Here is a 25,856-nt window from a genome sequence, read left to right as displayed (position 1 = left end):
GTTGGGTACGTAAGAGTGACGATTGTTTCACAAACTAAGTGATATGGTGGGGTCGAGTGCTTCTAGTGGAGAGAATTGTGCCAACTTTCTAATTATTGAATTATTACTATACCGAACTAATTTTAATGCTTTGTGACACGCATGTGGGACCAAGTAAGGGTCTTTTCGGATTTCTTCTTCACAATAGTTTTGAACCCACGACCTTAAAGATGATTTGTAGAGTGTCAATCCAAGTGACTTCTTCACAATTACACATAAGAAAGAATACAAACTTACCAATTTTTAAAGTTATCTTCAAATTTATCCCTCAATGGTCTTGACTCTAATTTTGGTGGATTGATCTAAATCAGCCTTGTGAAGGCTAAGGGTCTTTTCAGATTTCTAGCTCAAGAAATTGTCTGACGGAGGCAGAAGTCTAGAGTCTAGAAGAAGGTTGTTTGCTATATAAATTGAAGATGAATTGAGCTTTGTATAGAAGCTTGGAATTAATATTTGATTGACAGTTTTCTAGTTGTTGGATTTTGATATATTCATTAGATTGCCTTTAAATGTTAAAAAAAAAAAAAAAAATTCAAATGACATATTTTAACATTTGAGGATCACAATATTAATTAATTATAAAAAAATTTAATTAAAAATTAAAAAATATATATTTCCAAAATTTACAACTTTGAAAAGATTATATAGAACATTTCAAAAATTATTTTACAAAAAAAAAAAAGGTATAAAATCAATTATGTTAGTTATATGTATTCTTTTTTCTTCTTCTAATTCGTATTGATAATTTATCATATAACTATAGTTGAATAAAAAATGTTTTTGTCAAAGTGTCGATCCACATGGTTTTATTTGTGACTTAAGTCTCTAACTTAGGAGAACAGTATCAATACCCTTGATCTTATCTAGGAAAGGTGGAGAGACCATATGTTTGGGATTCTTTAAAAAAACAAATTCTCTCTCTTACTTTTAATAAAGAATAAAATGGATTTTCCAACTCAAACATGAGTGTGAAGTAATTCAAAGGTCAATTTATTCATATCATCTTTGACCTAGTGGATTTACCTCTAGGATTTAAATCTGTATGGTGTAAGCGGATATTTAAAAAGAAGGTTAAATATCCAAAGCAAGGCTAGTTGTCAAGGGTTATAGACAAAAAGAAGGTTTAGATTATTTTTGACACCTATTCACCCATAACTATAATCACCTCAATTTGTACCCTTATAGCTATAGTTTTGATATACAATATGGAGATTCACTAAATGGATGTCAACACCACATTCTTTAATGATGAATTAGAAGAAGAGATTTATACATGGATCAACTTGAGGGATTTGTATTGAATGGCCTAGAAAAGAAAGTATGTAGGCTTAATAAGTCATTATATAGACTTAAACAAGCCCCTAAACAACGACATGAGAAGTTCGATAAAACTTTAGTATTAAATGAATTCAAAATAAATCAGGTAAGTCAATGTGTATATCATAAATTTAATAATGTCTCTAGGGTAATCATTTGCTTATATGTTGATGATATGTTGATTATTGACACAGACATAAATCAAAAAAAAAAAACACCAAAAAACTTCTAATAAATATTTGGGTACGTAATGTTGATGTTATCCTAGGTATTAAAATAATAAGAAATTAAGAAAAGATAACATTGATTAGTCTCATTATATAGAGAAAGTGTTAGAGAAATTTGATTACTTGAATTTGATTAGACCTAGCGTACATCAACTAGAATATTCTAGTGTAGCAGGTAACCTTATGTATATCATAAATTGTACTGGGTCTAATATAGCTTATGCAGTAGGCAAACTTACGAGATACACTCATAATCCGGGGAAAGACCGTTGGGATACTTTGAGAAGGGTATTGAAATACTTAAACTACATTCTATACTATGATCTCACTATGTGAAAAAGTGCCTTATTTGACGGTTGAGGGGCATCGAATTTTGCAAAATTTGACGGACCATCCTGTCAAAATTTTCAATGTAGAATTTTTTTTTTTTTTTGACGGCCCAAAGACGTCAAACAAACTAAAAAATGCAATTGCCCAAAGCTATAGAATTTGTCTAGGGAATTTTTGACAGTTGTAAACCATCAAATCTGGACAACTTTCAACTTGGATTGTATCTATAAAAATTTAATTCTTTTTGTTGTAGTTTAGTAAAGCCTGCACAAATATACGATATCTAGCTGTACACCAAGCCATCCATCAATCAACATCCAGTCATTTAAACTATTGCCACACAATCCATAGAAACTATATTTCATTAAATAAAATCTAAAATATAATTGCAAATCCAGTTTGTTAGCTAATTTACATCCAAGCCATGCTGATTAAAATGAGTTCTTGATTTACAAACAACCGATCTTGCCATCATCATCATCGAAGCCTTATCCGAAAGATTTTTGGGTCAGCTAGTTAGATCTTGTTCCTCTGTGATTTCCATCCATAGTCACATGTCACAATCTGATCTTGTAATAAACTTAAATGAACTAAAACAAAAACATTTATCAAAGAAAAAGTATTATAACGAGTATCATCTTTACGAAAGCATTTGTCATAACTCAATAACTGAAATTCAAGAACAAATGCTAAGGAACTGAAAATCTAACTCTCAACATCACATAAAAAATTTCAAAGGTAGTACTTACAAAAAGCAACTACTAAAAGTTGCATCTCTTAACAGGCCAAGAAGACAACATTTTATTGATTCACAAGTCCTGCATTGTGTAAACAAAGATCATGCATGATGCCTATATATATAAACAAAATAGTATAAATCTAAAAATTGCTCCATTATCTTAGAATTCAGATCTTGTTTACACACTCTTTAGAGCCCCACCAATCCAATGTTCAGATTTTCAGTTAGTGAACCCATCCATAAAAGACTATATAAAGACATGAAAAAAATATCAAACCCACTGACCATACTCAAATGCAACTAGTATAAGTCATCGATCACATTACTTGTTTGTGTTAAGACATAAAATATAATCATGCAATCAAAGGATGCCAAGAGCATTCACAATCACACAAAATTGCCATATTACTCACCAATCATAGTTTTCCTTGTTTTTATCTTCTTTTGAAAGAGAAATTGCAATAGCTCGATATATATCTTCATACTCAAACAATGCATCATGTATTCAAGTTCCTCTGCAAAATAAAGTTAGAAAAGCACCAACATGAAAAAAGCAACATAACATTTAAAAATCACAAACCCATCATCTAACCAAGGCTATGATATGTTCATGGGAGATAAAGAATATAATCTAAAATAGGAACCTATCCCTATCAGACTCGATAGCATCTCGTATTCATCAATTAACTCTAAAATTATAAACTACGTACTATTTTCCAGCTAAATGTGAGGGAATAGAGTACCTTGATCAAGTAAGTTGAGCATGAGAGATAAAAGAAAATCCCAACAAGATGCAATAAGTGAATTACTATAAAACTAGAAGGTTCATCCAAAACTCTATCATTTCCAAGCTTCCCATGATATTGCCCTTCTGGAATTTATGGTTGGAACCTTTAAAATTTTTGTTCAACCAACCCATAATGTGGAAGCCATCTGCTCATGGTTTGACAAAATTTTTCCTGGACATACATTATCAATTGAAGAGAAACATCAAATACAAAAGCATAGGTGTCACATTCATGGGAACCCAAAAGTGTGAAATGAGAACACGGACTAAGGAAGTGGATAGTGGATGTGTGTTTAATGAGAGCCCAAAGTTCAAAGTGGATTGACGTACCCAATTAAGAAAGGGTTACCAAGAGCTAGGTTATACAATGTTTGTGAGTGGGTTTAAAGAATTCCGTTAGTAAGGACGAGATTCCTAAAATATCTTGCTCAAGCTTGCATCTCCCTTGAGTCAGACATTTATACAATTTTTTTTTTTAAAGCTCAGTAGAGTTAAGGAAGACCTAGACTAGCATAAGAAGGGGCTCAAGAGATTTGAACCTAAGACCTTGGGAACAACCTCCACAAGATCTTACCACTAAACTATATGAGGAATGAATAACTAATACTAAAGAGATCTTGTAGAGAGGTTTAGTGTTTGTATAGAATATTGTAGCTTTTGTTGATCCCTTTCAACAAGTAATCATCCTTATCTGAACCGTCCTTATATTGGTTGCATTAGTTTTTGCCTGGGTCTAAAATGAGGATGACAATGGTATGCGACTATTTTAGTGGCGAGAGTGACACATTCACACTCTGCTATGTTGTGTGCAATAACAATTTCACACAATTTATTTTGACAACGACGCCTTATCCTAAAGATCTAGGGTTGGCTAAACCAATCCTGATATTCTATTTCACTTTGTCTAGAGCCAAAGTCTTCTAGTTATTTTGACATGATGTTTTCAAAACATGTTTTTCAAGAATAAGAACAATAACAATAACAATAACAATAATAATAATAATAATAATAATAGTAATAGTAAATAAAAAAACTGATGAAGAAATCATCTCTTGAATTTAAATTGTTTTAAAATATTTAGAAATTGTTTACTTGAAAGTCATCTCAATGGATTTTTCTCATAGTTTACTACCTATTAGGATTGCTCTTGCATTTCTACAAATGCTTCTATCGTAGTTATATTATCTATTTTTATTATTATTATTGATGGGTTTGTCTGATTTGTACTGGCATAATTAGACTTTGTTAAAATTTTCTATGTTCAATTAGATTGATTTGATGGAAGATAAAACTAACATCTATGAGCCTAAAAAGATCTTACCACTAAGCTATTATGAAGTTTTGTTTGCTTTGCAAAAACCTCCACTTTCAGTTTTAAGTTAGATAAAAACACCTTAAATTTTCTCTAGCTATAGTTTTTTTAACAAGGAACACACATATCAGATGTGATTACCCCACTACCGAAGAAAAAAATAGGCAATAACAACAAATGTTCACTGGCAATTCATTACACTTATGTAATGAAAAAAAAATGAGTCTAAAAACAAGTCAACTAAGAGGCTTTCAATATATTTGAAAGGCAAAAATAAATGCAAGGAAAAAAAAATTCAAAATCAACCACAAAGGAGGACTTGTTTGATTGTTGTCATAGTTACTAATGAAAATCCTATAACCACTCATTTACCTCGTGTCATAGTATTTGGCGATTTTGCATTATAAATTTCCTAATAAGAAAAAAATTCAGATTGACATCTCGACAATCTAATGTAGCTAAACAACCACAAGAGTGAATAAAATGATACCTTGACAAATAGAAACATTATATTGCTAGTTTCCATTAGCTAGTTCATAAGGTAAGGTGCATAATCCAACTCATGGACTGGAATGCATGGACAGCATCATTGCCAACACAATAACATGCCTCCAGTGATTCCTATGCGGCGAGCCACACAAAGTCTTCAAATGCTCTCATTGAACTATATTGAATGCATTGTTAGCATTGGATGTTTAAGAAAAATGAAAAACAATGAGGCGAGCCTTAAGATTTAAGTTACAATTTTTTTTTTAAAGCAACAAAAAACCCAACACAAGAAATAAAGAGAGCAACATAAAAGACATTTTAACACATAATAATTCTAGAACCCAAGATTTTGTTTTTAATTGATAGAGAACCTAAACAAGAGAATTTTCAAATTGCTTACTATTTCTTTGCAGAATAATGGACATAAATGAATAAATTAGGGTGTTTCCTAAAGTCTTTCTCTTAAAAAATACTGTGGTTTTTAAAAATAAACTTTAGAATCATTACCTCAATGAAAGGAAGAACAAGGTGCATTTAACAAGCCTCCCTGTTGGATAGTGGCATATCAGTTCTCCACAATTTCCTTGTACCTCACATACTCCACCACTCAGCTTGTGTTTTCCATTTATCTATCAAAAGAAAATCCTCCCAATAAATAAAGGAACTAATATGGGTAACTTAACTGATATTTTTTTAATGAAAGAATATACACCTTTGAAGTATTCATTTGATAACCTAGATTTCATTATTCACTCCTTACTTGGAATTGTCGACTTCGAAGGCATCTACAAGTTGACGATGTAGTTTTATCGAACTTTCAACAAATTGAGAAAAAAATTGTATCTTGACATAATCTCTTAAAGTGACAAACTATATAAATTTGTAATTGGATGGGATTTGAATATAATGAGTCCCAAATTGACCTAATCTGATCTAAACATGAGTAAGCAAAGCCATTTTCCTATGCATCATCTTGTTTGCCTTAGTTCCATGAAATGTCCACCCAAGCCCAGATTCTAGTTAAATTTGACTTTAGTCATCACTGAATCCAATATTTAAGTTTTCTAAATCTTACTTGTGCAAGTTTATTTCCAAGGATTATGCATTGTGGAAAAAAGAAAAATAATTGGAATCCAAAGATCAGTTTTCATGACAATTGTAAAGTTTTCAGAATTAGCTACTTTATAAAATATAAAACATATTAAGAAAGTTAAAACAAAAATAAATCGGGATATGAAGGCCATTCCCCTTTCAAGTTAAAATGGGTCCAGTGTACATGAGTAGATGTCAAATACATTACTGATATTTCAAATGGATCAGGAAAGACATAATGGGAAAATGTTCAAACTGAGAACTGGTTGGTCATCATGACTAACTCATTTTTGAAGCATGATTTGTATACTAGTAGTCAATTTACCAAATCATTACTAAAAATGAAGAATGCTACCCATCTTACCTCACCAACGAATCAAATATATTGTCGGAACTCCAAAGGATGTAGTTAACCTAAGTTCAAACCACCACAAAAAGTCATCCCCTTTGGAAGCCAATGACAAAACTCAAGCTTCCCCAAAAGAAGTAATCGTGAAGCAAAAATAGTAGTATTTAAACCTCAGTTAAGGCAACTTCTTGATTATGCTCTTCCAAATGCATGAAAGAAACAAAGAGCAAAGAGAACAAAAAATGCACACAAGAACACAAGGGGATTTATGTGGTTTGGCAGTGTGCCTACGTCTACGGATTAGATCAAGAATAATTATTATTGTTTTACAGTCCTAGAGATCTCTATTTATAAAATCAAGAGTTGTTATACGCATCTATCTCCCTCAAAATTAGAACCCTCAAAAATAGAAAAATAAGATAGAAAAATAAAAGAGTCCAAATACAACGACCTTTCCCATGTTCCTAACTAAGTTGCCTACCCGTCTCCTTTTTTTTTTATGGTTATTTCACCCATCAAAGTTGAGCTAGAAAGCTTGCCTTGTGAAAAGGAGGACAATTCACAATACACCAAATGCAAATTATTTCCACGTTGCAGCGATAAAAATGCAGATGTCAAGAGCTTGACACATATAGAAAGTGTCAAAATTGACTAACCCTAAAAAAAATAGGATTTGTAGACTCAAAGTCTCAAACAATACTAAACAATGTGAAAAATAAGAAATGTTTATGCAATAATAAAGATAAATGAAATACGTAATGGCATATCTTACAATTTGTATTATATACCCATAGACAAAATACATATACACATAATATATATATATCTGCTTAAAGAAAAAAAAAATCAATTGGAATAGGTAGAATGGAACTCATATTCTATAATAAATGTTAGTTACTATCTTGCAAGGAAAGAAAAACAGAAATTCAAAAAGGGTGCACAAAAGTCAATTCAAGTGTCAAAATTTGACACGAATGCTTCACCCATTTAAAAGATCTTCCAAAAGAACTCACGATGTCAACTAAACGTTAATATCTAACCCTCTCCTACTCTCCTCTTAATATTTAACTTTGAGATCTCTAACTAGAAGCTACACATTTATAATAGATACCCAAAACACAGCTCTAATAGTTGGCTACACATCTCACGACGTAATACTTACTAAAGATACCCACGGGTACCGCATGAGTGATAGTGTTTGGAATGTAAACTTCATCAAGATAAGGTCATTGAAAGTGGGGAATCTTATTGGACTTAGGTTGAATGGAGAAGCTCAATGCTTGTATTTCTTTAAACTAAACTAAGTATATCTAGGAGTCAATATTGGAACAGCGCTATCATATATAGTTTCTCCAATTATTAGCTTGGTCTTTCAATAAGATATAATTAATGTTGCTTTAATTCCATCAACACTAAACTAATGACCATCATGCATATTGCAGTCTCATCTAATCAGATTTCTTTTTTTAACATATTCTAGAAGTTTTTGGAAGAAAATTGATTCGTATAAGTAAAATCATGGAAACAATATTATATCATCAATTATGAAAGTAGAAATTTAACCTAATCCTAAGAATTGAGGAGAGAGAACCTTTACTTGATTTTGGTATTAAACCCAGAGGAGATAAACTGCAGCAAAACAGTAGAAAATTAACCTTTTAGTTGGGAAATGAAGTGTGAGATTCACGTGTGCACATGTGAGAAAGAGACTTACAGGTCTAAAATCGGGAGAAGAAGGTTAGAGATATAGCTTGTTGGGGGCTCCACCAATGACTTTAGAGACACAGAGCAAAGTGAGTTTTGTGTTTAGATCCTTTAACTAGCTTAACAAATCTGGATTTGAGTTAGCTTTGAGATCATAAACCTTGATCCTCACTGTTCAGATTCACAGAAAAAATCAAAATCATAAACCCTAGATCTCCTCTTCAATAACCTTAGTGGCATTATGGATCCACCAACCTGAGAAATCAAGAGATCACTTTGAGGCTCTAGTTAGATTTTATCTTCATAATGACTTTTTCTTCACTCCATTTTCAGTGTTGAGAGATTGAGAGATTAGATGCAGAGAAAGCGATCAAATAGAGAGAAAGAAATGAGATCGAGGGAGATATAGAGATCTTATAGTTTCTCACAATCGAGAGAGAGAGAGGAGTTTCTCACAATCGATCGAGATAGTGAGAGAGGGGAAATAAATCGCATAGAAACTGAGAGTGTGAGGTTGAAAACTCAAAATTCATGGTCCATGCCCATCAAATTTGGGTTTTTAAAATTCTTCAGTCGAAACCCAACAAATTTTTTTTTTTTTCAATTTTTGCGGTTTTCACATAGTGGTAGCTCATTGTCTCGGTGTATATCAAAAGTTGTACAGTACAAGATGATTGATCACTGAATAACTAATACACCAGATGAGCTTGCACTAAGTAAAGGTTCAAGTCGTAAGACACCTTTGCTAATGCATGAATTTTTTAGTGTATTCCAATATTTATTTATTTTCATTTTCATTCATGTGGAGGGTTGTTAGTTATATGTATTTTTTCTTGATAGTTTATCATATAAATATAATTGAATAAAAAATATTTTTGTCAAAGTGTCAAGACCCACTTGGTTTTGTTGGTGACCCAAGTCAATACCCTAGAAGTACATAATAAATACCCTTGGTCTTATCTAGGAAGTTGGATAGACCATATCTTCTAGAATCTTCAACAACAAAAAAAAATCAATCTCTTACATTTATTAAAGAATAAAATGGGTTTCCCAACTCAGATTTGGGTGTGAAGCAATTCAACTGTCAATTTATTCATAACATCTTTGACCTATTCATCACTGCTACACAATAGCTCTGTATTTAGCATTGGAGTAACGGTTGGAGAATAAATACTCCTTGTTACAGATTGTTCTCTTAATGAGATTGGCAGTTCAATTTGTAAAGCTAGCTAAGATGTTGCCACGTGGACATTATAGATGGTCAAGATGAAGTGTACATTGACCACTATTATCTTTAAGTAGAAGCCTTGTCTTCCTTCTTTGTTAGATAGTATCAGAAAGAAAAGAAAGATTTAGAACAAATAAAATTCTTAGTTCATCCATCACACAAAATTTTGTTTTTCAAATTTTATCTTGATCTGTATATGCTTGAGACAGTTAATATAGTTCATTGAACTGCTCCCTTCAACTGAACTAAGAAGCTCATTGAGGTTTGCATTCCTTATTGTATTCTTGCTTAATCTGAACTGGCTTAGATCCAATTTTTCTAACAAATTAAGATCTAGATAAAATATCTAAACAACATAGTATCATTCTACATATAGTCCGTAGATCAACATATTGTAGTTTATAACATTCCTTCATCATCATTGAAGGAGAAATGCTAATACTAACAAAGTAATCTTTATTAAAATAAATATTATAAGTAAGAAGTTAAATCTTATCGATGCATATTTAATACTCTTTTCCTTCTTCAAGTCCTACACAAGTTTTTGTCATGCCTTCTCCAGACACTATAAGAAAATAGTGAATCAAGAACAAAATTATAAAACGGATTTTATCCGTTTCTAATTAAAAACGGGTTTAAACCGTCTTACATTTAAAAACCGTTTTATCAGCATTTTCTCCGACCCGATATCCGTCTTTTTAGTTGGAACGAAAATCTCTCTCAATCGTCTCTCCCGATCGCCACTCTCTCAGTCGCCTCTCTCTCTCGATCTCTGTCGCTCTCTCGATCGTCTCTCTGGATGTCATCTCTCTCTCGATCGTTCTCCCTCGATCTCATCTCTCTCTCGCTCAGTCGCTCGCTCGATCGTCTCTCTTGCTCAGTCGCTCGCTCGATCTCAGTTGCTCTCCCTCGATCTCATCTCTCTCTCTCGCTCAGTCGCTCGCTTGATCGATCTCTCGGGTTAGGTACTCTCTCTAATCCCTCTTTTCTTTATATAAATTTTATTAGGGATTTGGATTGAAGATTTAGATTTTTAGATGTAATTAAACACGAGCTTGAGCTCTTCAGCCGTCTCCATCTGCAACCAAACAGCTTCTCGATCGATTTTTTTAGTCTGGATTCTTAATTTCGTGATTAACAATAATCTTATTCAACTCTTTAACCGTTGATTTAGCTGACATTTGACTATGTCCTGTTCTCTTTGTTCAATTTTCTTCGATTCCATTCTCCTTTAGTCGATCAGCAGCACAAATGTCAACAAGGCTCTAAATGTATTAAAACTCACCTAAAAAGAAAACATGAGTCGGAAGGATTTGATGAGGCCAAACTAGATTAGATGTAATGGTTAAGGAAAGCAAATCTGTGAGCCAAGTTCATTGAGAATTGTGGGATTTAGTGAAAATATAGTTCCCTATATCTGCTGAATTCTTAATTTCTTCTCGATCAAATTTCATTTTAGCTTCTCGATCGATTTTTTCAGTTTTATTCAAGTAAGTGTAAAATCATTTGATTATCGAAGTGTACTCTGTTGGACCTCTCTGTAATTTGAAAAATCTGTTATTTTTAATTTCTTAGATCTAAGGGGATTTGATTTTCTATATATTTTGTATGGTGCATTTGTGCTTATTAACAATATAGACGTGATTGTCTAGGAGTAGGACTCTTTATTCAAGTCTACTTTACAATTGCATATCAGATTTTACAAGAGATGCTTGATGTCACATCCACAGTGTTTCATGATAATGTTGCTTGTCTGGGGTGGCGTGTTTTTTTATTTATTTTTTGTCCATTTAAATGTCAACCACTATATACAACTATTTCTCATTTGGGGGTTTGCACATTTGTGTATGTCATGAATTGGATTCCCTGATATTTCTCAATTGAAGTCTTAAAGTTAAACTCATCAAATAAAATGAAAAATTAGAGTCAACTTCAGGGGTCTCACTTGTGATCAATCTTTTATTTAGTAGACACTCACTCAAAAGTTTTCCTTTTCCTTGGTTGGTATGACCAAACGAAAAAAAAAATAAAAATGAAGATGGATTGTGAGTGCAAATTTGATGGTTAAGGTCTTGAGGAGGGGCACATATTCTTTGCCACCTTCACTGATAAAGAAGCTTTTTGGTACTTGTAGAAGGGAGGGTTAAAAAGCCATGTGTGTTTGGAACTTTAGACACCCCATTTTTACATCTGCCTGATTAATCAACTCGTCAACCCGATCGCAATGATTCCCAATGATGGATGTGTATTCCATTGCTTTATTTTGTTACCAGATGTGTTTCAGAAATCCGGATGAGGTATCTCAAACTAAAAAAACCTTAGAAACCACGCTACGCTAGGAAAATACGACCCCAGAAACATAGAAATTATCATCTTGCAGACCAAAAAGAAGCTTCACGATAAAAATCACTAAAAAATTGATCAAATTACCAAAATACCCCTAACCTCAAAACAACCCTAGAGCCTACGTTACGATTAGGAAAATCCTTTTGAACACATAAAATAACAAATCGAAACCAAATAAATCATTTCACCAATTTTAACAGAATTCGACAAAATTACGAAAATGCCCCTCATAAAGTTCATGATCATTTCACACAAAAAATTTCATAAATGACACAAAATAATATTTCCATTGAATTCCTTACGAAAAATCGATTCTAAAACATCCTAAAACATTAAAAAACCGACTTAAAACGTGGAAAGTCCTTTTCGGGGGCAAAACGGTAATTTCACAATTTTCATAATTAAAATTTCCGAAATTAATAAATAAAATATTAAATAATTAAAGTGAAACATTGATAAAATTAATTTAAAATTTTAAATTAAAAAATCGATCAATCGGGCTTTCAAGTAAAATTGTTGAGGGTTCGTGAGATATTTCTTTAAGGACCTCTCCATTTGGGGGGTCCAAAGAATTAAAGAAATAATGGAGGGGGGTTCTCCAAAAATTAAAAGTAAATCAAGCAAGACTGAAGTCAAGGTATTTAGGTGTGCTTGGGCAAGGGTGGCCAGATAAAAATGAATTGCACGTAGTAAGCTTAGAGTCTAGAAACCTTCCCCGTAGGTCACGACTCGAACTTATCGAGGGTGTTCCCGGGTTGTTTATTGAATGGAACCTTTGGATTGATGAATATATGTGAATGATGTGAATGATGAGATCAAAGTGTATGATTGTCCTCAAAGATCAAAATTTTGTTTTGAAAATCAAAATGGGTGCACCGACCCAATAAAGAATCCATTCTTTTACAATAATGACCCAGTCCATCCCGATCCAATAGTCCTGATGGACCGGGCCATTTAAATCGAAATAGAAATCAAATTTTCAAAGAAGAAAAATAGTTTACAAAGGCAAAGTATTTCCCAGAAAAAAATGTTTTTCAAAAGAAGTGTTTTCCAGAAAAAGTGTTATTCTCTAGAAAAAATATTTTCTAAGAAAAAACGTTTTCCAAAAAATATTTTTCATAAGAACAAGATTTTCCAAGAGAAAATAATTTCTAAATAAAAAACTATTTTTCAGAGAAAAAATATTTTTCAGAAGAAAATATTTTTCAAAAGAAAAGAAAATGATTTACAAAAGATCTATTTTTGCATGAAAATTTTTTAAAATATGTTTTTTACCAAAAATCTATTTTTTGCATGGACCTTATAAAATTATCAAAATATATTTTTCTAAAAAGAAAATGATTGCAAAAAATAATCAGAATTGTGAAAATTGTTATTTTCAAGAATACAATAAAATTATTTTTCTTCTGAATAATCATTGAATGGAAGAATTGTTTAACGGATTGGTGCACAAAATTCTATAAAATCTCAGGGTTCGTTTAAAATGTTATCAAGGGGGTGACACTGAAATTGGTTAAATTCACCTTCAAAGAGGTTTTAAGGGTTATCATTGTATCTAAGCTTAATCGTCTATCGTCTAGCTAGGGTTGTAAATCCGGTCAGTTAGAGTAAACGTCAATATCAAGTCAACAGTCAGAAATGACCTCAAAATTTCTCAACATCATCCAGTTGTTCTTTGAAAATCATAGTGCTTCAATCCTACCGGTTGTAAGCAATGTCTCAGTTCTCATCAAGCCCGTTTTGGGTAGTCTTGAGTTTTCATGAGTCATTTGGGTTAACTCGAGTCCTTTTTCCTAGCAAGGTCATGTCCTCATTAGATTGAGTCTACTCTTTCTTATTAAGTCAAGTTAGTTCATCGAGTTTATAAAGGTGTTTATCGCCCCTTCTGAATTTGATTAGATAAAGAAAATTTTTGAATACCTCGAGCGCATTAACGAGTTAACTAATAACTGGCTTCAAAGAGAAATTCCTCTAATAAGGAACCCCCTCTTGAATGAGAAGATAAATGTCTTGCTCAAGAAAGCAAAGGTCATTGACCTCGGAACAGAAATAAATTCCTAAAGAGATTCAAATAGAAACCATCTTATCTCTAGAGGAACACAAAGGGATAATGAATTTTCTCAGAAATTTCAAAAGACTTGTTCATGTGATCATATGAGGGTATGTTAGGTACAAGCTTGAGTGTTGTTCAACGTGGACTAGATACTCGTCTATATCAATGGAATCAAAGAAGATGTTATAAAATGTATCAGTGCTATCCTCACTACATCTTAAGTTGCAAATCACATATTATCAGTCGATATGGGGATACCTTTTGAATCGATATCTGATAATGGGTCGTACTTCAAAGTATAAATCACTACTCTGTGTTTAAAGTTGAAGATCCGGAATCACAAATCATCCCCCTACCGTTCTCAAATCAATGGAACGGTTGAGGTAGTTAATAAGAGTCTCAAGACTATCATCAGGAAAATGTGTCAATCACATCGAGATTGATCAGAAAAATTATCATTCACGCTATGGACATATCGAACCTCAATTCGATCCTCCACCGGAGCTACTCCTTACTCCTTAGTGTATGGCATGGAAGCAGTCTTGCCAGTTGAGATGAAAATTCCATCTCTCAGGGTTTTGTTAGAAAGTCAGTTGTCAGAAGCATATTGGGTTCGTCAACGGTACGAAGAATTAAGAAAAACGATTAAGAGTGTTGAAACATGTGCAAGCTTATCAAAGAAGAGTCGCTCGTGCATTTGACAAGAAAATCAAGGCCCGTCACTTACAAGTCAGGGATTTAGTACTCAAAGAGAACAGGGCACCTATCTTTGATCCCAGGGGGAAGTTCAAACCAAATTGGGGAGGTCCGTTCATCGTTAAGGAAATATTACCAGGAAAGGCTGTCAAACTTCAAGATCATGATGGAATTGAATTACCAGAACCAACCAACCTTAACCAAATCAAACGGTACTACATTTAAGGAGGCCATCTTTGGCCGAATCAATCCTCATATTACCCAGTTACCCAGTTCAACATATCCTTTCTCAACCCCTTTGCAACCTTTTCAAAAGGAAAAATTATGCCTTTTCTTTCTCAGCCTGATCACCTAACCTAGGGGAGGGAAGCTTCGAACTACATTTTGGTTTGATCCCAAAATTCTGGGGTACGTAGGCAACCTGAGAAGTTACTTCAGGCCCGACCACATCAAAATAAAAAAATATATAATTCCCACACAATAAAAAAAAATCAAGTAAAAAATTCAAAAGAAAAGAAAAATATCTTCAAAATGGGGAAGAAAATTTAAAGAAAAAGAAATAATTTAAAAGGAAATGCCACACAAGGGGCATTTGGGTTTTTGAGCCTCAAAATTCATTTCTTTTTATACCCAGTCCTAAGCTTACCCATGAAAGTCCTCCTAAGTACCATGCGAAAAGTCAAAGAAGATAGCAAAGCATGATCAGACAGCAACTCCAGAAGTTCAGAGGAGAAGGAAAAGATAAAAAAATGATGAAGCCTGCTAAGTTGAAAACCCGAAAAGGGCGACTTAGGCAAAAATTAAGGCAAGCTCGCAAGGTTGAAAATCTGAAAGGACAACTTTGGCAACAGTCAGAGCTAAAAAAAAAAAAAAACTCGCTAGATCGAAAACCTGAAAAGGCGATCTAGGCAAAAGTTAGAGCAAGCTCGTTGGATTGAAAACCTGAAAAGGCGTTCTAGGCAAAAGTTAGAGCAACAAAGAAAAACAGAAGAAAATCCCAAGCTGAGAGCGGTGCGAGCTAAAACATCAGAAGTCCGAATAATCAAGTTCAATACTTAGTGTAAACCAGGCATAGACTCAGAAGCCACAAGTATCTTGTCTACGATCGATCTGAAAATTCTTACTTCCCCAAGTGAACCAAAGAAGAGAAGGATGAATTCTATGATGAGTCTCAAAAGGAAATATTTTGTTCTCTTGAGCCTGACTAAAAATCTTTAATAAAATTAATCAAAATTAAAAGTTGAATCTTTATTGCGCTTGTGGTAATCAATTATTTCAAACCTTCATACAAGGGCATTTTTTTTTCTTCTTTAATGTAACTTTTCCCCTTATACTAGGGGCATTTTTTTTTATTTTTGCATGATGTGTTCAATTATCTTCAATGCCATGTTCATTGTCAAACAAGGGGCATTTTGTTTTTGAGCAATGTTAATCCTAAAAGATAATGAGAACCCCAAACTTAAGGTTACTCTCTTGATAACAGTTTTTTGAAAAACTCTTGAGGTTCAAAAGTAATAAAAACTCAGGTTTTAAATTCATAAAACTTTTTGATAAATCCTTGAGGTTCAAACAAAAGTATTTAGGATCTCACATAGGAAATATGGCATTCTTTCGTTCCCAGATTCCTTTCCAGATCCAATCATTCTTAGATTTGATCATTTATCTTTCAGATTCATTATCTTTCGGATTTATTCATTCTCCGATTCATTACAATCAGTCTTCTTCAAATTCATTCATTCTTTTCTAAAATTCCTTCATTCCTCTGCCAGTTTTGCTCAGTTACCGCCAAGGGTTAACTTGGATTTTGTCAGATGTCGCCAAGGGTTAACTTGGATTTTGTCAGATGTCGCCAAGGGTTATCTTGGATTTTGCTCAGTTGCCGCCAAAGGTTATCTTGGATTATGCTCAGTTACCGCCATGGGTTTTCTCGGAACTAATACCATCGAGGGTTTTCTCGAAACTATGCTCAGTTACCGCCGAGGATTTTCTCGGAACTATGCTCAGATGCCGCCGAGGGTTTTCTCGGAACTATGCTCAGATGCCACCGAGGGTTTTCTCGGAACTATGTTCCAGTTACCGCCGAGGGTTTTCTCGGAACTATGCTCAGATGCCGCCGAGGGTTTTCTCGGAACTATGCTCAGATGCTGCCAAGAGTTTTCTCGGAACTATGCTCAGATGCCGCCGAGGGTTTTCTTGGAATTATGCTCAGATGCCGCCAAGGGTTTTCTTGGAATTATGCTCAATTACCGCCGAGGGTTTTCTTGGAACTATGCTCAGATGCCGCCGAGGGTTTTCTCGGAATTATGCTCAGATGCCGCCGAGGGTTTTCTCGGAACTATGCTCAGATGCCGTCGAGGATTTTCTCGAAATTATGCTCAGTCATCGCCGAGGGTTTTCTCAGAATTTTGTACAGTTTATGCTCAGTTTATATTAAAATTATGCTCAGTTTATACTCAGATTATGCTCAAATTATGCTCAGATTTTAAATCACACACTTGCACAATTGTTACATTAGTCAAGGAGAATTTTCTAAAATTCAAGGATCTGACACCGTCAGTGAGAGTTTGCGCTCAAGGACCTGACAACCTTTTTAATGCGGGGAGAGTTTACGCTCAAGGATCCGAACACCTTAACAAATTGCTAAATCAGGCTGCAAAATGAACTGTCACTAGCTTTGGCATTCAGATATCGCACTATCTACCAAAATAGATTTGCTATCTAGTTTGTTTCAACCCTTTACCAAAGAGGGACATCTGTAGACACCCCATTTTTACATCCGCCTGATTAATCAACTCGTCAACCCGATCGCAATGATTCCCAATGATGGATGTGTATTCCATTGCTTTATTTTGTTACCAGATGTGTTTCAGAAATCCGGATGAGGTATCTCAAACTAAAAAAACCTTAGAAACCACGCTACGCTAGGAAAATACGACCCCAGAAACATAGAAATCATCATCTTGCAGACCAAAAAGAAGCTTCACGATAAAAATTACTAAAAAATTGATCAAATTACCAAAATACCCCTAACCTCAAAACAACCCTAGAGCCTACGTTACGATTAGGAAAACCCTTTTGAACACATAAAACAACAAATCGAAACCAAATAAATCATTTCACCAATTTTAATTGAATTCGACAAAATTACGAAATTGCCCCTCATAAAGTTCATGACCATTTCACACAAAAAATTTCGTAAATAATACAAACTAATATTTTCATTGAATTCCTTACGAAAAATCGATTCTAAAACATCCTAAAACATTAAAAAATCGACTTAAAATGTGGAAAGTCCTCTCCGGGGGTAAAACGGTAATTTCACAATTTTCATAATTAAAAATTCTGAAATTAATAAATAAAATATTAAATAATTAAAGTGAAACATTGATGAAATTAATTTAAAATTTTAAGTTAAAAAATCGATCAATCGGGCTTTCAAGTAAAATTGTTGAGGGTTCGTGAGATATTTCTTTAAGGACCCCTCCATTTGGGGGTCCAAAGAATTAAAGAAATAATGGAGGGGGGTTCTCCAAAAATTAAAATTAAATCAAGCAAGACTGAAGTCAAGGTATTAAAGTCAATCAAGTGAAACTGAAGTCAAAATTAAAGTCAATTAAGCAAGACTGAAGTCAAGACTAAAAGTCAATCAAGTAAGACTAAAGTCAAAATATTAAAAAGTCAATCAAATAAGACCAAAAGTCAAAATCATAATAGAATTCTAATTAAATAATAACTCTATCTAATAGCGTTCTAACTAAAAAATAATTATACCTAAAACAATTCTAATTAAAATACAATTCTACCTAAAACAATTCTAACTAAAACACAACTCTAATTAAAAGAACTCTAATTAAATACTAACTCTATCAAAATCAACCCCTAAAAAAATCTATAAATAGGGGTGCTCACACCCTATTTTCGTATAAAATCATAAACCCTAAGAGAAGTAGGTCTAGAAGTCCCCCTAGCCTCCCATAAATCCTAGTTTTGGAGTCCCAACTCCTTACCTAACATCCCTCCTTCAATTTTAGCCTAGAAAACACCTAAAAGCCCTCCAAAAATACCCCCAAACCAGCAACAAACTTGAAGAGTTCAGATCTAAAAATAAGGAGATACCTTGATCTCGGAGATCCAAAATCAAATCCGGAGACAGAACGAAGCAAGGGAGTACGGTACAAGGAGCTATTTTTGTCAGATCTGAGGGAACAAAATCCTTGCTATCGGAAAGGTATAAAATTTTTTATTTTTTATTTATTTTTATCTAGGTTTTTAGCAATGTGATTTTATTTGGGAAGTTAGTAGAGACCGGCTTTGGCCCGGCGGGATTGATGCCTAACACCTTCCAACCCCGTAATGTGATCCCCGGACTCTTTTTCTCTTTTGTAGATTAGTTTCCTTTTTTTTAGAGTCAGTTTGATTCCTAGACCTTAACAACTAGGTGGCGACTCCCAAACCTCAAGGGTCAAAAGCGGATCCGCACACCCCGCGGATCAAGGGCACTTTAAGGAACCACCAAAGGTTACCAAGCATCTTTTGTTTCTGTTTCGTGGTATATGCTTCAGGACCACATGTGAGACATTTGCAAGATACTTTGTTCAAATTTTATTTTAAAAAAAATATATATTTGGGTGAGGATGCATGGGTGTGTGGATTCAACCTTGCTTTATGTGTACCAATTTTCTTAATTAGAAACAAAATAGTTTCGATCGAATGATTATAACTTTCTAATCTATAGCTTTCTTTCGAATGGAGACAGAAAAAGTTGATCCTTTGTCGACCAATTTGGATGGGGTAACGATATCCTTAATGGACAATGTCATCCCATTTCTTGATTCACGACTCATTGAGTATTAGAGGTAAGATCTATCAATTATAATTCTAATATAATCTTAATCTTTTTCTCAAATACCAAAGACAATCTTTATCTTCATTAAGATCATGAAATGGATATATATCGGTATACACCTTATTATATAATACATCTCCTCACCAAGAGAATGAACTTCATTATTTTTAGTCCAATGGATATGGGGAATATAATCGCAATTGTTTTGTGTGTGGTTTTATGTACTACTTGCAATGTGAACTGGTTATCCTTCTTTTGGCATATGTCTAGATACTAAGTGGTACTACTAGTTGTATTTGGATAACCCCTCTAAAGTTTTACTACTACTAGTAATGTTTCTTCTCACTACAAGGTTCTTTATCAACAAAGTACTTTTACTTTTTTAGTTATATTGTTTAACTAATAACTGACTATGTTTTTGTGTCAACTAACCCCTTTTTAATTCCGCCATTGTAAAATTAATATTTTACACTGCCGGTCCCAAGCCCGGATAAAGGAGGAGGGAAAAGGATGATCCAAAGAGTATTAAAGTGCTAACAGGTATTGCTTTTCTTCCTCTTTTTTCTCATTCTCACATACAGAAGTATTAATAGTGAGGTTAGTAATGAGAGTTTCTTATAATAGTTTTTTGAGTATAGATAATTCTTTTCCCTAATCTTGTATTATACTTATGTACCTCAAACTGTATATGCATTAAGGGTACTTACGAAAAATAGAATATAAAAGATCTTACCTTCCTTGAATTCCTTATTTGCAACATATCCCTATGCTGCCTTTCTAGAAATAAGATCTATGATCTTTCAATGTCCACATAATCTATAGAGCAGACTATATGTGTTCTATTTATCATTCTTTTACATATTATATTATTTTCTATGCGTTATTATCTCACATTTGGTAACTGGCACTCCTTTTTTTTGGGTTGCTGAATTCATGATTTTAGTGAAAGAAACAAACATAACATTTGTAGGGTTTCCCATCATTCATTTGGCACAAAATTTTATTGCAAAGAAGTTTATTTAAGATATTTTTCATGCTATGTTGCTTTTATTTAGTTGAGAAGTTCGTGATTTCCTCACAACTCTTTTTTAGTTCTAATGAAGGAACAAATTATTTCCAGGTGACATGGTTGAAAGTCGAATTATGCAGATTGCTGGAGGAGAACAGATCTACTATCCTGAGGTCGGTACCTCTTAGACAGTGGCACATTTGTTGTCTTCAAAATTTAGCTGCATGTTTGTAATATGACTCTTCACTTAGCAAAAATAACAAGTTAACAACCATAATAAGTTCAAACTATCAAATAATTCTTTTAGGATTTTGTTCTAGTGCACTCAGAAATCTTCCCATAGTTTATATATTATTACTACCTAATTGACTCAGCAGGCTGCATGGCAATTCTATGTTGGATATCAAGTTGTAATCAAAGAAACACATAATTCTAATTGGATTTTGTCCCAGTGCACTTGGAATTCTTTCCATGGTTTATATGTTAATACTTACCTTATTGATTCGGCAGTCAGCATGGTAAATCTACGTAAGCTGGGAGTAAAGTCTATTTATAGTGTTATTGAGCTTCGATTATCTTTTGATACTCATTCATTATTCTCAAAAACAGACAACTTAGGTTGGATACTTTCTCGTGTATCCTCTAGTTCAAGCCGATAAGCTAACTCAACTATATACATTTTGCCTACTCTTCTTTATCCATTAATTTTTCATGATCAACAGTTTTTTCAGCCTTCATGATGCCTCTGTTTATGTTACACTTGGACTTTATATGTGATGGATTTGAAGTGTTATCTGGAGCCATTACTATCTGTCTTAGAGTTTCTACTGTAATCAAGATGTAAGTTTGCTTCTGTTTTAGCATCAAAATCTAAGGTCTTGAGCGGCCGTTCTGGAAACTAAAATGCTTCCTTAACAAACCGCTCATCTTACAATTGTATTTTTGGTGCTTTTCTAAGGTGTTTGAAACAATCTCAGTAATTGTCACAGAACTCTTACGTTTTTTTTTTATTACAGCATTGAATTTTCTTATGGTTCCTGTTCTTTTCCAAAGCTGGAGACAGCATTAATGGAGATGGTCAAGCAGGATAATAGGTGTCAATTGAGTGCAAGGGTATATCTGAAACTTAGAGAAACCAACTTAGAGATGATGAAGTCTTCTCTGGGTCCATTCAAACAATATGTAATGGATGCAAATGTCTACATAGATCGAACCTATATTTACAACTAGATAGTTGAAGGTTGTGCTGTTTGGTTTTCCTTTTTGACCATTTTTCAAGTAATATAATTGGATTAGGCTTCCTTGAAGCTTAATGTTCACTATTTTCGCACTTTTTCTAATTGCAGATGCCTGGTACTATTGAGGAATTGTTTCTAAGTGTTGGAATGGCTCGAGCACCATTATAACCTCACCCTTCTTTGCTTCAGAGGCGATCTTGTTTTTCAATAATTGATAAGACCACTTGCGGCCACTAGCCCAAGACTTGATGCGAGCTAGTTGGAGTATCTTGGAAGAGAGATTACGTTGAAGGACTCTCCAGAGAGGACCATAAAGGGCAGAGCTAATAGTGTGTTGGTTGCTACTAATGATGCTTCTGGTTTCTGGACCGACAGGACGATCAGCCAATGCTGCACCATTTTGGATGAGAGCTTTGTGAGCAGCAGAGGTGGTGGTGATGAAGACAGCAGGACGACTGCTCATATGGGTATGATTTTTGGGCTTGGTGGTAGTTTTCTACTACTCTTAGAAGTATTAGAGTTTGAGAGTAGATTGAAGAGGGATTTTAGTGCAACACAGACACACACAGAGACTAAGACTATAAAATGTTTGACTTTCTTCATTGATCATGCCTTCTCTACTTATAGTGGTGGGGAAATGTTAGAACTTAGCATCAACCTTAAGGTGGTCAGTGTAATTATTTCATCCCTTGCTTTAGACCGTTAGATAGTCAAACTTTGAGCTCTATCTAACGGTGCAGAGATCTTGTAGGGATTTCACTGATTTTCTCTATTTGGATCTATCTACAAGATTTCACTGATTTTCCCTATTTGGATCTATTTTAATCGTGGGTAATAGGTAAGTAGCAAAAAAAAAAAATTAATTTTAGATATTAATTTGTAACAATTTTAGATATCGGTTTATGACCGATGTCTAAAGTCTCAGACGTAGGACATCAGTTCTATAAAATCCGATGTCTCAAATCTTTTTGAGTTATTATGTGCTGTTATACAAAGACGTAGGTTAGGAAGGGTTTTAAGCCGTTCCAAATTTTGAGATCTGGAACGGTTGTTAACCGTTCCAAATCATGAAATATAGAACGGCTTTCAGCCGTTTAACCTCATTAACGACGCCTCGATTAAAGACGGTCTGCAAGCCGTTTCATAGTGGCTTAGGAACGGTAATAAACCGTTCCTAATTGCCATATTTGTTGTAGTGAGAGACATTACCTAACATGACAATTCATAACTATCTTTGCCAAAGAAAAGCACATAATCAATTTATGGAGGAATTTAAAATCTAAATCAAAATAATAAATCCTCAAATATTATGCCAAAAGCATTAGAGTGAAGCTTAAATATATAAATGCCATGATTTACTCCATATAGTCTTTATTTACAAAATTTTGGGGTTAAACAAAAACTCCAAGATTAAACCCCGAGCAAACTCATACACTACTCTATACTACATATTCACATCATTAGATTCCCACTTCAGTACTCCATTATAATATATTGCTCGGAGGTCATATCCACCGTCCCAACCTCGTGTGGTTCCTCAAAAACCAAACAATCATATCCTACTACTGTCTATTAATCTGACAATGACTCAAAGCATCTCCTAGCAAAGTCCTTCAATGAATCAATGCAAGTCACCATCTCGACCACACTTTGGGTTTTCAAATAGAATCTCAAATCCTACAATTGAGGGGTAGAATGAGTGAGAAACAAACATGTTACCTAGTAGAGGAGGGGCACAACAACGATTGTAGGATGAACAGTTAGACCTGCTGAAATCATATCATATGAGCTCGATATTAACATAGGTTTTGTATGCACTTACAAAAAACTCATCACAATTTAGTCTGGTTTATCGCTAAAATAGAGGATGATCACACTTAATCATAATAACTTACTTAAATAACAAGGCAATTTGTATATAATGGAATATAACTTTAGCAATCAACACACGATGAATGAGATAACTACTATAAATATGATGGTTTATCAAATAAGAGTTATGGGTTTTATGACTGAATTACACCTCAGTTGAGAATCCCAAGTTTGTCGATGAGGGACTACAATGTTATTGCCTAATTTTACGATTGACCTGACCGCTTTATTTAGAGTCCATTCCTTCAACTCAAATTGGACGTTGACGAAGATGTTCCACAATCACAGGGACCCATTTTCACTTGGGTTAGTCAGTTTGACTACTATAAACTTTCCACGATCACAAGGATAGTCTTTTTCGTCTTGCCTATCAGGCCAACCATATGAATCCCATTATGCTCTACACTCTACACCCCTTTACATTACATTACAGATAAACTAGCTTTCCTTTACTTCAAAAGATCCCTTACTCAGCTTCATTTTCAAATGAAAAGTTAAAAGATAACATAGCACGTACATGGATTTTATCCCAGAGAGCACCCAAACACTTACTGTTAGGTCGATTACGCCCAACTCCGATTGGAACGATCACATCCAATCTCTCTTATTGGAGTAGTACCCACCACTCCTCGAAACGATCATGTCCAATAGCAGGGTTGAGCACATCTTTGTTCTATTGGAGGATCGATCACATCTACTAGAACTACCCGCATGGGCACTTTCGTGTACCTGTTCACTTTTCTTGAATCAATCACATGTAAGTTTACATTTGGCCAAGAGTCCTCCACGTACCCTCAAATAGTCTTCAACCCCTCTGTATTTTTCTTGAATGATCACGTCCATAATTGCACACTAGAATAATCACGTCCACTGACTCCTCTGGGATTTATTCCCACGTACTTACATAAAATAAAACCTTTATCTTAGCTTTTATAGGCGTATATTTATAAATCCCCGGTTCATCTAAATCCAACCTTTATAAATATCCTGGATTCACCAAACCCAACACTTATAAAAGACTCTAGACATCTGGTTCCCTCACTTATTCGCACTCAAACTCACACAACACCGGGTTCCCATGACCCAAAAATAAATACACTATGGGTTCTCCTTAATCCAACAGAAATTAAATCACGGGTCTCATTCACCCAACAAAAAAGTAAACACGACTCTCATTTACCCAATAGAAAATTAAATATGGGTCTCATCCATCCAACCAAAAACTAAATATCGGGTACTTCCTGACTAAAAAAAAAAAAAGCAACGAGCACTTCCTAGCCCTAAAAGTAAACTATCCATTGAACTCAATCTCATTTGTGTCATTTTCTCAACATAAATGGAAAATTTAAACAAATATCTTTAATTCAAAATAAACAATTCTCACAAAGTGTAAACACTCCATTTTTGCACTTGCCTGACTAATTAACTCGTCAACCCGATTGCAACGGATCCCAATGATGGATGATTATTTCATTGCTTTATTTGTTACTAGATATGTTTCAGAAATTCGGATGATGTATCTCAAACTAATGAAACTATAAAAATCATGTTATGCTAGAAAAATATAATACCAAAAATATAGAAATCATCATCTTGTCGACAAAAAGAATCTTTACCATAAAAATTACTAAAAAAATGATCAAATTACCAAAATACCCCTAACCTCAAAACATCCCTAAAGACTACATTACGCTTAGGAAAACCCATTCAAACACATAAAACAACAAATCAAAACTAAATAAATCATTTCGCCAATTTTCACAAAATTTAACAAAATTACGAAAATGCCCTTCATAAAGTTCATGACCATTTCGCACAAAAAATTTCATAAATGACAAAAACCTATATTTCCATTGAATTCCTTACGAAAAATTGATTCTAAAACATCCTAGAACATCAAAAACCGACTTGAAACGCAAAAGTTCTCTTTAGGGGCAAAACAGTAATTTTTCAATTAAAAAAATTTTAAATTCTGAAATTAATTAATAAAATATTAAATAATGTAAATTGAATCATTAATAAAATTATTTTAAAATTTTGAATCAAAAAAATCAATCACTCAGACTGTCAGGCAAAATTGTTGATGGTTGCCTAAATATTTATTAAAGGACCCCTCCATCTGGGGGCCCAAAGATTTAAAAATATAATAAAGGGGGGTACTTCAAAAAAAAATATTCTTAGTC

General features: G+C 33.8%; 1 long non-coding RNA gene across 1 annotated transcript; it reads left to right on the top strand.

Annotated features, from left to right (window-relative positions):
* The first annotated feature begins 10,338 nt into the window (after nucleotides 1-10,338).
* Nucleotides 10,339-22,759, top strand: LOC147409806 (uncharacterized). Its single transcript, XR_015175405.1, has 4 exons — nucleotides 10,339-10,578; nucleotides 19,465-19,564; nucleotides 20,675-21,803; nucleotides 21,910-22,759. It is a non-coding gene; the product is annotated as an uncharacterized LOC147409806 (long non-coding RNA).
* The last annotated feature ends 3,097 nt before the right edge of the window (nucleotides 22,760-25,856 follow it).

The sequence above is a fragment of the Akebia trifoliata genome, chromosome 2, assembly GCF_017979445.1.
Source record: "Akebia trifoliata isolate Shusen 1 chromosome 2, ASM1797944v1, whole genome shotgun sequence".
Lineage (NCBI taxonomy): Eukaryota > Viridiplantae > Streptophyta > Magnoliopsida > Ranunculales > Lardizabalaceae > Akebia > Akebia trifoliata.
The sequence above is the reverse complement of the archived record's forward strand: the minus strand, read 5'-3'. Positions and strand labels throughout refer to the sequence as shown.